The 12,294-nt window shown below is 37.6% G+C and overlaps 1 protein-coding gene across 7 annotated transcripts in view; it reads right to left on the reverse strand.

Moving 5' to 3' along the window:
* Positions 1-12,294, reverse strand: part of ROBO2 (roundabout guidance receptor 2) — a 610,594-nt gene that overhangs the window by 496,899 nt on the left and 101,401 nt on the right. The window lies entirely within an intron of this gene.

A 12,294-nucleotide genomic window follows, 5' to 3' on the forward strand; every position in this document is an offset into this window, starting at 1 on the left:
CCAAGGTCACAGAACTACAAAATACTACAACACAATACCAACTGTGGCAGCCACTCATCAGGTTTTTTGACTTGAAACCTAGAAGACTTGACACACGATTGCCACAGGTCATCACTAAGAGTGGAAACAAATTGAAAGAGCCATGTTTAACCAAACAAGTTGCAAAAGAAAGCTGATGGTATTATTTCTTGTCAGGTAAATAACTTCCCAATACAAACAGGTGTGTATTGTGTATATCATAGATACGAGTCCATGGTACAAAGATTTACTAAATTTACCAAGAACTTCTGAAGTTCTTGTTATTTCTTTGATACATTAGACTGATTACCTTTTGCAATGACATCATTTGAAGTTTTTAAAGAAAGGTAAGTTTAAAAAAAGACCCCAGATAATACGATTCATCATTGTATTCATAATTTTGTTTCTTTTAATTTTTTTTTAATATTTATTTTTAAGAGAGAGAGAGTGTGAGTGGGGGAGAGGCAGTGAGAGAGGGAGACACAGAATCTGACGCAGGTTCCAGGCTCTGAGCTGTCAGCACAGAGCCCAATGTGGGGCTGGAACTAACAAACCGCAAGATCATGACCTGAGCCGAAGTGGGATGCTTCACTGACTGAGCCACGCAGACACCCCTGTATTTACAATTTTCTATGTTATTGAGTATATCACTTATTGACAGATAAGATCATCAAAACGAGCATTAACCTTGTTTTAACTGAACCTCTCCTCCATTCAACTTAAGGAGAAAAAAAAAAGATTATTCTTACAGGGAAAACTTATCTTCTATCAACCGATACTGTTGATCATGCTTTCCCATCTCCCTAAAAGCTGGTTTTGGCTCTTCTGCACGCAGTAATGAACTCCTTTCTGACAGAGCCATCACCCTTCCCCCCCTTGCTCCACCCTCCTGCGTCTATTTAAATTCAAACATGCACAGCTCATGTATAAGCAAACAGGTGCAGGGATCTGGGGCTGCCAAACCCGGAGCAGGCAGGAGGTACATGTGTATCTCGCTGATTGTGGCACACCACTGATAGAAGACGACAAGCCCAGACAATGGGGAGGGTCAGTAGGTGGCTCTTTGATTTCTCTGGCTTCCTGACACAGCAGCAGGCTGGGAGTCTACAGCTTGTAGAAGATCACTACACTGTAAAATTTAAGTAGCAGGAATGAAAATTCTAGATAACCTGAACAGCAGCAATCTGTGCTTTCTAATCACCACCTTCAACATATTGGCACATGAGTGTTACCTCAGAAACTTACGACACCCAAAATTCCAAGCCATGCGTTACCTTCCTCAGAAATTTCAAGAAACAACAGCAATAATGCCACACCTTACACAAAATTGGAGAAGCATGCTATAAAATTTTTAAATCATTTTTAACAACGAACAAGTATTAATTAGAAACTAAGACTGAAAGGGCGCCTGGGTGGCTCAGTCAGTTAACTGTCCCACTCCTGATTTTGTCTCAGGTCATGATCTCACAGGTTGTGGGATCGAGCCCTGATTCGGGTTCTTGAAGAGTCTGCTTGGGATTGTCTCTCTCTCTCTCTCTCTCAATCTCTCTTTCTCTCTCTCTCTCTCTGCTCCTCCCTTACTCGCACTCGTGCTCTCTCTCTCAAAATAAACAAACAAACATTAACAAAAAAGAAACTAAGACTGTTGTCAGGTTGTTTATTGGTCATATAGAAGCCATCTTTTCTATCAACACTCACACAAGTTTATGACATATTTATTTCAGTTTTTTCGTCAATTATCACATTCAGTTGGTGGGGGTAGGGGGTAGAGTCATAAAAATAACCTCCTTAAACCATGAAAATTAAACCTTGGTACATTTAATTTTAAAAGATCCATCATGGTTCTATAGTTTGCCTATTTTTAAAGCATATGGGAATATTTTGAAACACATAAAATTTTATGCAATGTTTTATTAACACTTTTAAATAGTGTCTCTCTTAACTTTAAAAAAAAATTTTTAATGTTTATATTTGACAGAGAGACAGAGAGAGAGCATGAACAGCGGAGTGGCAGAGAGATAGGGAGACATAGAATCTGAAGCAGGCTCCAGGCTCTGAGCTGTCAGCACAGAGCCAGATGTGGAGCCTGAACTCACAAACCGCGAGATTATGACCTGAGCCAAAGTCCAATGTTTAAGCGACTGAGCCACCCAGGTGTCCCTCTTTTAACTTTTAAAGCAACTTAGAAATTTTATTTATATGTATTATAAATGTACATAACCTAAAACACAGTACTTATACTTTAGAAAATTAGCTACAAGAATCATAGTATTATCCTAGAAAATCGAACATATATTTTTGTAACCATAGTTGTCATGGCCAAAATGTTCAATTTTCAAACATGTCTCCCTTGAATCTGTATTTATGTTATTTTACCTTAGTACTTTTGAAAAGACCAAGAGATGATGAACTCCTTTCACTTTTAGAACTTCTTTGTTTTATTTCTTGAGTTCCTGGAAATGTGCAGTCCCCACATCATCCACGTAGCCCATGTTCAACCCAGCTATGCTGCACTAGTCACTCTTCAGATATCTGTTGTGGCCATCCTGGACTGTGAAGTACAAAAGCCACAAACTTCCTCTATTTGTTTTCAGTGTGAATCCAAGGTGACTTCATTATTTATAATATTAATATTTTTAAAAAATGGCAAAAGACAAATGAATCAGGGACATTGACAGCTTCCTGTCATGATTCATACTTTTGCATTTAGAGAGATTAAAATGAGACAAAACAAATGCTCAGAGAAGTGTCTACTGCCCATTTTTATCATCACGCTCTATTGAGCAAGGTATTAATAAATAATTGCTTCACAGGCTCACGCTATCTTTGATATTTGAGGCATGACCCTGATTGAGAACAAAGTATATCTAACTTTATCACAAAACTTTCACCAATTCCATTGATGAAAATTCTACTTACTTCTACCTGCTTCCACCAGTTGGCTTTTTATACTTCTTAAAAATTAGTAATATAACTTCATTTCAGATCTCCAGTACCAGATATCTTATCATAATTTCATCCATAGAGTCCACTCAAATATGAATTACTATATTTTATTCAATATTTTATTGAAGTCTACAAAGTTTACATAAATTGTGTTCATCTATTTTTTCTTTCTCTCCTTTTTTTTTAAAGTTTATTTATTTTGAGACAGAGATAGAGAGCAAGAGGAGTTAAGGGGCAGAGAGGGAGAGATAATCCCAAGCAGGTTTCATACTGTCAGTGTGGAGCCTGACACAGGGCTGGAACCCACGAACCATGAGATCATGACCTAAGCCAAAATCAAGAGCCAGACACTTAACCAATGGAGCCATTCAGGCACCGTTTTTTTTTTCTTTTCAAACAAGGTTATGAGTTTATGTACATGAGGATAAATATATAATATACACAAGTAAAAATGTAGTATTCTCTTTTCAGAAGAACATGCTAGGAAGAAAGTTGCATGAAGAAATCATACATGAAACATGTTAAGAAATTTAAAATGTTTAGAGGCACTATGATCATATACGAAATTTTCAAGAAGAAAAGTGATGGGAGGGCACCTGGGTGGCTCAGTCGGTTGAGCATCTGACTTTGGCTCAGGTCATGATCTCACAGTCTGGGAGTTCGAGCCCTGAGCCTGCTTCAGATTCTGTGTCTCCCTCTCTCTCTGCCCCTCCCCTGCTCACATTCTGTCTCTCTCTCAAAAATAAAATAAAAACAAAAACAAAAACAAAATTTAAGGAAAAGTGATGGAAAGGAAAAATTGATTATCAAGAGTTAAATTATGTGAAAAAACCTGGAAGTTCAATGGGATTTCAAAGCTGAAAGGGTGACGATGATCTTGAGTTGTGGGAGAGTAAGTCTTGATAGAAGAACTACTATTTAAGTTTTGTTGTAGGCCACATTTAAGAAAATGAAGGGCAAACTGCCTAAACAAGAAAAGGCACAGAGTCAGAAACAATATCAACATAAGTGAGACATTAAGGGGTTTGGTCTACACAGAGAAGGCATTTCCTGATAGAAATTATGAAATAAAAGGATTTCATAAATAAAGTGGGATCAGATGATGCAGGGCATTGGCAGCCCATCATTGAAGATTATTCTTTCTTTTTAACTTAATCTGACAGACAACGTGCTTTAAGAACAGAAAAGCATCAAGGAGAAAGTAAAGTTTTTGTCACAATTAAATTATCAGTAAGCGTATAGGATGGAAGGGAGTAGCAAAAAGTCTAGAAAAGGAATGAATAAGTGTTTCTAGGAATAGTCCAATGTCTGTCAGAATAGTGAATATGAAATAGTGAATGTAAAAAAAAAAGAACAGGAAATGTATGTCAGAGTAATTCTAGAAGAATACAAATATTTATGTATCCGAGAATTTAGCAGAAATACATAATATTGCATTGAAGTGGGAAAAATAACAAACAAGTCTTCGGCAATAAGTAGTAAACACAGCTGAGGAAGAGGCAGTGTGTACTATGCTGATTTTATAACAGTTATAAAATGTAAAGTGACATCCAACACTTTAAGTGGATGAATTGTATGGTATGTCAAGTATCTCAAAAAGTTGTTAAAAATGGTGTCAGGGAGGTGAATTGCAAAACTGCCATAAAATAACACAGCCAGAAGTTTGCTTTTGCTGCTGGCTTGTGTTAAGATACACAGAGCCCAGGTTCAAATTTAGTTTTGCCAGATTTCAATTAGTGTAATCTTAGGGTGAGTTACTTCATTACTCCCAGGCTTACTCATTTTGTTTTCCATTTGCATGGTAACTGCTGGGGGGCAAGCCCTGTGCGGAGTATTAGGAAAACTCTCTTCTCATCTGGAAAGACAGCTCTAATAATAACACCATCCTGAGCTCTGGTGAGGCCAGGCTGCAATTCTACATGGGCTTAGCATGGCGTTTGACCCACCTCAAGCCCTCAAAAAAGGTAGCTGCCTTCCCTCACTATGGCAAGCTGCAGAGGGCTCCCCTTTAAAGCAAATAGAGAATTGATAGACCTGTGCTCCTTGAAGGCACCCAAGTGTGAGGAGGAAGTGACGGGACAGAAAGAACTTCTCCCTCCATTAATCCTGGTAGGGAAGCCCAAGAACTGACTTGCTTGGTACTTGGACAATTTATTTTGTGTTCCATGTGTACAAGAAACCAGTAGCCCAGAAGTCAGACATCACAAAATCATCTGATAAAGCTACCTTTTAGACTTTGCAGTTTCTCCTGTTTAAACAGTTAATTCTATTTTATTAGCATTTTTATTATATACTTAATATTAGCTTATCATATATTGGCACTCCTCGAGAGAAGTTATCACTTTGGAGGAAGATATATACGTGTTTGCATGTGAATGTGTGTGTTCCTATTCTTTTAAATACATACTTAAATATCCTTGTATATTTTATATATACCAAACCCCTTAAATATATCTTTTAAGTATATACTTAAATATACTTGTCTATACAAGTATATTTCCACTATGTATTCAAAGTGAATGATATATTAGGAGTTTAAAACTATTAACTATAAGAATATGGTTTCCTGATTAAATTGCCTTTTAGAATCCATCTTTAATTTTAATTTTAAATTTAAACTTCAATCTTTAAAATTGGAGAAAGGTGATCTCAGGATCTGAGTCTATATACACATATCTAATAGGTTTTAAATGCAGAAGTGACAAACGGAGGGAATGAAGGAGAAAGAGAGACAGATTTTTCTAAGTTTTGGTGGCTCTTTTCCAAATACTCAGTAACCATTCGATTTGTAGGAATGCATAAGTGTGCTAACTGCAGACTGTACTTTTAATTGAATACATGGTCTTCAGTCATTTTGAAGGTATATAAGCTGAGTAATTTGCCAACTCTTCCAATCAGTAAACAGGTAGTATAACATCAGAGTAGGGGAATACCCTAGTGTTAGCACAATTTCTGCAATAGAGTTTTACCCAAGGATGCAGCAGAAATGAAAAATCATTCACTAAGCCTGTTTGGCCTGCCTCTAATTTATCACGGCTTACATCTCTTGCCTGCCAGCAGAGCCGAATTCATACGTTATTGTCCCAAACCTGTCACTTCCTGGACTGCTTTTTAATCTTCCTCTCTGAATTACATTCAGAAAGGTCACTGCTATCCAATTAGAACCTTATCAAAGATGCACACGCAGTCCGGATTCACGCTTATCGAGAATGGGTCATAAATCCAGAAATTGCACATCACAAAGTGCCATTACCATAATGAATAACTGAGGAGGGGATAAAAAAAAAGTGACAAAACACCTGTGTATTTTCTAGTCTTTGACTCCATTCTTGGGGGTATCAAGAAAGGTGAGCAACTGGAAGGTAGGCAACAGGGCAACGGAGAAGAAAAGAAGAAAAAGCAATGGTCTTCAGGAGTGTTCCCAAGAGCTTATCATTCTGTTTGAAGAAATATATGCCTAAGAACAATGACTGATAATAAAATAAGTGTATCTGTTATGAGACGCTTACATATTTCACTTTAGAATATAAAGGAAAGAGGTGGTTGGCCAAAACACAAAATTATATACCCACAACTTATTACATTTCTATAAAGACTTGAATTCTTAAGTATCTAAATATGACTCGCTATAAGATTCTGTTAGATTTGTTCATTGCAGGAAATACACAGCACACTTCCTTTTAATTCTAAATTATCGTTGGGTGATAACTTTCTGGGAAAGTGATGGTTTCTTTCATCCTGAAAGCAAATGTCCCACTGACAATTCATCACAGCATACCTAGAGGTAACTCGCTATATAACACTCAAAGAGTGCAGTAAATAAAAATTTTGATTTAAACTAGTGAGAAGCAAGGAGGGTTTTTTTTTCATTTTATTGAGATATAATTGGCACTCAGCACTGTGTAAGTTTAAGGTGTATAGCACAGTGACTTGTTGGTAATGATTTATCGTGCAGCAGGGTTTATTACCTTCTAGAAAGAAGAGAAAGTGGTGTTGCTATAGATTTTCTCCCAACAGAAAGTCCTTAGAGTATTTAAAATAAAATGACCAAAGGAATTTTAGGAAAATTGTTGATTGTATAAAGGAAAGCACCCCATTTTAACCTCACACCCTATTCTCTTATGTTATAAAGTGCTAGAAACACTGAAACTAGGCTACACTCATAAGTTGACGGGAGTGCAAGAATTGTAATACCAAAGGCCACTTGAACAGAAAGTCTCCATTGCTGATGCATTTCTGATTTGCTCTCTTTATGTGTTCAGGGTCAGTTATCAGCAGACTCAATAATGCATATTTCCACAAACGCTGATTCCAGGGGAACTGAAAAATATTGTATAATTAAATGTAAATGAACCCCTGACTTAATCTGAGCAGCGCAAATTTAGTATCAAATTATAACATGAACGAAATTCTTACTCCTTCAGTGCTTAGTGAACAGAGCTATGCAGCTTTATCCCTATAATGGTCTTAGCCAAATTTTTCGTTTACCCAGAATTTAGTTACAAAAAGAGCATTATTCACCCCCCACCCAGCTTTAAAACGTTCCATCTCCCTCTGAAAAACTAAGCTGGGTTCAGAAAAAAACGCCACAATAAAACTAAAACCTCTCCCTCTAAGGCACTACAAGGTCATGCCGTTAAGAGAAGCATTTGCATTCCGTCAGGGTGCTCATAGTCCATGTTTAACAAGCGGAATGTAATTGTCCATTTGTGGAGCTTAAAATTACAGAATCTCCCTAGAACCATATATCTGCGGTTGACAAAGGCAGGGCACGCAGCCACCCTTCCTTCATCCCCTCCTGCCTCTAGTTTTCAGTAGGGCTCGGACTTTAGCTGGTCATGAGGAAGTAAAGATAGACTCCCAGGGTTTTGATGTTGACAAGCATGTCATCCATAACTTAGGCTCTGACATGTGGCGTTGTCAGGATTTGCCTTGATGGGAAAGTGATTGACCTTTGCTCATAATTATCAAAACAAGGGGAAGAAAAGTGACTAGCGAGGCAGCTGCTACTTCGGCTGCTGTCCAACTCCAGAGAAAGTGGGGACGAGAGGTCCTTTTAAAGCCTGAGGGCAGGAGACATGGCTTACAAGAACACAAAACTGTACTGGAAAGTGCAAAAGAGTGTTAATACTGATGTGCTCTGAAGGAGTGTTCTGCTGGGGGAATGTGCTGATCTTTCTAGCTCAGAACAGTTAAGTGACTGAACGGGTTTCAAATCTGCATCATACAGCCACATTTCCAAATCTCTCAAGTGATGCAGGATTCAAAAACAAACTTGAGGCGGTAAATTAGATCTTTCCTGTTAAGCTCTTAAAGTGTTGGTATATCGGATTGCAAGGCTACTTAGTATTAACACACCGTAGGTAAGTTATGGTTTGATGTACTGTTCCAAGTATGGTCTATTACTAGACTTAAAATTCAATAATTTTAAAATGTAAATGGAGTATATTAGTGGAATTAAATACATGAAAGTAGATTTTTGTTATTTTATTAAAATATTCGGAAGATTTCCTTGTCTAGTACCAGATTCTTAATATCAGGAAAATGTTCACATGTATCTAAAATTTTTCAGCGTATATATATTTTTCCAGCAGGGCAGTGGGAAGCAGCTATACTCTTCTCTACTCTCATTCTGTATGTACTCTTGAGAATAACCAGATTAACTCCCGGGAGCAACTGAAATGTAGACTTTCAACATTTTTTCCTCTATTGCTCTTTTTGTCTATTCTCTACTCAAACATATTTTCCTATAGATCCAGAGGTTAGAGCTGTCCAGACTGCTCCTGACCATTTTCCCTTCAGTAGAATATAATTTATAATAAATTCTCATTTCACAAATAATTTGAAGCACAGTTCAATTGCTGAACCATGGTCTAGCATCAAAACCCTTTTACTTTTCAACACAGACCTAGACATTTTTCTTTCTTCACAGCCAGTCACTTCCGCTCTTGCATTCATGCATATGCTTTCTCCTTGCTAAGAGTGGAAGCCTACAATTGGCTAAGCCTCCCTAAGCTTTGCAATTGTTCCTGTTATTCCACATTCAGTGTGCTTGCTTGTGACCACTTTCTGGCATCAAACAGAACACAGAAACAATCATTCCAAGTCTTTTTATCTTTGTTATTAGTTATACTGTTGACTTAAAACTAAAAACGGAACTTTAAACAAGGAGTAAAACACACACACACACAGGGTTTTAAACACTCTACATGCTACATTTAAAGGCTTTTAATCATCATTTTAGTCCTTTTATCTATTTCTTCATATAATGATTGGTCTCTCTTCTGCTAATCATAGTCCATGCTGTATGCCTAACATGAAAACATGTTTTTGAGTATTCTAAACTAGATGCACAAAAGATTCTGTAACAGTTTGCATGTTTGTACTCAAAAAGATCTTTCCCATTCATGATTCTGTCATTGAAAGTGTTAAGGTATCTAAATTATTATTGAGAAGAGGTTCCATAAACCAGGTTTAAGTAGTTTGGTGAATTAAGCAGTATGCAGTAGACACTAGGATGCATTGTACTATTACAATTAGCTGTATTTTAATAAAATTAAAATTAACTGTATTTTAAAAAGATAGAATGAGAGTGAAAAGAGACTGTGGTTGTTCAATAGGCTATGTGAATTTCAGTGAAAAAATTGAAGAGTGACCGAAAGCTAGTATAAAAACTAGACTTACAGCAGTGGGCGGGAGAATTGGACAATATCATCAAATGATCTCTCATGATGATAACAATTAAGAAACTACATTGCAAGAGAAATTTTGGAGGAAATAAGAGGGAAGGTTCATGATAGTCTGTCAGATTCAAATAGGTGTTAAAGCCGTCTATGTGGTCCAAGTTTTCTGTGGTGTCTGGAATATTGTGAATGCTAAAACTTTTCGTTAAATTTAATTGTTTTTACTTGGAAGCTCCACACAGAGACCTTCTCTATCAAGGGATAGCCCAGCTCTAAGAGGGAGAATTCTGAATACACTGTGCTGTATTTCATTCATTAAATTTCCATCTTAAGCCTATAGAACTGAGCAAAATGCATCTTCTCCTCCACATTTCCTTACTGGACAATCGACTCTTACGGTCAAGCAGCCATTTAGAGAGTTACCCTCAAGCACAGACTTGTCTGTGCTCACTGGACTGTACAATCAGAATCCCCTGGATAATAGGGGGGAAATTTTCCTCAAAATTGGTGGGCATAGAGCCAGAGTTTTAACAACTTTTATCATCATGTAGTTTGTTACTTTTCAAGTCCCAAAAAGTTAAATGCAAATAAAAGCAAAGAATAATTTTAATTTTGAATAATTTTAATTTCAAGAATAAAGTGAAACTCACCAAAGCATTTTTAAGATGAAAAAAAACCCACATTTTTTCTTGCCCCTTCCTACATAAAAGGTAAAAGATACCAAGATAAGAATTAAAGAGTAGTTTTCCTTGGACTATATTATTCTCCAGAGACGCAACAATTAACATGCAATAATTTAGCATATCCTAATAGAAAACAGTACATTGGCATTTAATAGTAAGCTATTTTCAAAAAAGCCTAGGTCTGACTCAAGACAAGATAAAATTTTAGTTAAAATATCTATTTTTTTATGAAGAGAACTCTAAGGTCTATTTTGAAGGTCTCTTATAATTTGTTTACTGCTGCCACAGTTAAGAATAACATTTCACTAGGGTGCCTGGGTGGCTCAGTTGGTTGGACATCCTACTTTGGCTCAGGTCATGATCTTGCGGTTTGTGATTTCAAGCCCCACATTGGTCTCTGTGCTGATGGCTAGGAGCCTGGAGCCTGCTTTAGATTCTGTAACTCTCTCTCTTTGCCCCTCCCCTGCTCGTGCTCTGTCTGTCTCTGTCTCTGTCTCAAGGATGGATAAACATTGAAAAAAATTTTTAAAAAAAGAACGGGGCGCCTGGGTGGCGCAGTCGGTTAAGCGTCCGACTTCAGCCAGGTCACGATCTCGCGGTCCGTGAGTTCGAGCCCCGCGTCGGGCTCTGGGCTGATGGCTCAGAGCCTGGAGCCTGTTTCCGATTCTGTGTCTCCCTCTCTCTCTGCCCCTCCCCCGTTCATGCTCTGTCTCTCTCTGTCCCAAAAATAAATAAACGTTGAAAAAAAAAAAAGAATAACATTTCACTTCTGCGATTTATCCCCCTGTAATACCCCATTTTGCGTTCAACAAGGAAACGTGAGGTATCTACCGAAAGCCAATTGTATGCACAATCTCTCAAACCCAAAATACTTTAAAAAGATGAAAAGTAGTAAAAAGTGCATCTCTATTACTGCTACTATCTTTGTATATTGCACTATATAAAATTGCTTTCAGACACCAAGTTAAGAACAATGTACTTTTACATTGTTTGGGAACAAACATTCTATACGTGGAGAAAGAGAGTTATTATGAGAATTCTCAGCAATTATACTAACTCTGCTCTGAATATTTTCCTTTCCTTCCCCCGCCCCCATTGATGTTGAAAGGGAGTATCAAGAGTTACCACCTGAAGTAAAGAGATGGAAAATTGTTCCAAATAGAACTAGTCTCTTCAAGATCCTTCATGTGAGTTACAAGAAAGGTCAGAAGAGTAGCTAAGCCCAAATTTCTGCAACCAACGTTATTATTTTAAGGTACTGCTTTATCTGGAAATCTAGATTTGACTGTAGAAATAGAACTAAAACAGACCCATGGTAGATTTCAGGTCACTAGAAGATCAAGTTAGCGCCCTGACAAAGCACCATGTTGCTGTTTGGCCCTCATGTAACTTTTTACATTATAAAACTAAAGTTTAAACTCCATCATTCCCGACTATTTAAAATCATGACCCAGGGGTTTTCTGTGTTGAAGGCTGCCAGTAGGATTGCCAGGACTGTGTAATTGCTGCACAAGCCTTTTACAACTGGCTTCGAAGCTGATCTATGGAACCACTCGATTCCACAGCTGTCAAAGCACCGATACCAACTGCAGTTAATGACACCACATCATCCTCTAGCTCGTATACCTGCCGCCTTGCAAACAAATAGCCACAGGCAGCAAAGAGTGGGGGGGGCACAATGAATGGCAGATACCATATTTATCATAATCACTATGATCCACAGTAGAGGAAAATCAATTTCTCTTAATCGAGTAGAGTGACTTATTAAGGGTTATGAGTCCTGGCTGGATAGCTGTACTGATTTGATTATGTTGGGAGGGAAATTAGCAGTGGCCTCCTACACGGTCTTTTCCTTTGTCTTCAGGCTCAGAGTTTGTTATTAAATTATTATCTTATAAAAGCCTTAGTGAGCAGGTCATTCTTTGATCAAGAAGAAACTGAGAAACAAAGTGCTGAAAGGTTTC

The sequence above is a fragment of the Prionailurus viverrinus genome, chromosome C2 (genome assembly GCF_022837055.1).
Source record: "Prionailurus viverrinus isolate Anna chromosome C2, UM_Priviv_1.0, whole genome shotgun sequence".
In the NCBI taxonomy this organism is placed as follows: Eukaryota; Metazoa; Chordata; class Mammalia; order Carnivora; family Felidae; genus Prionailurus; species Prionailurus viverrinus.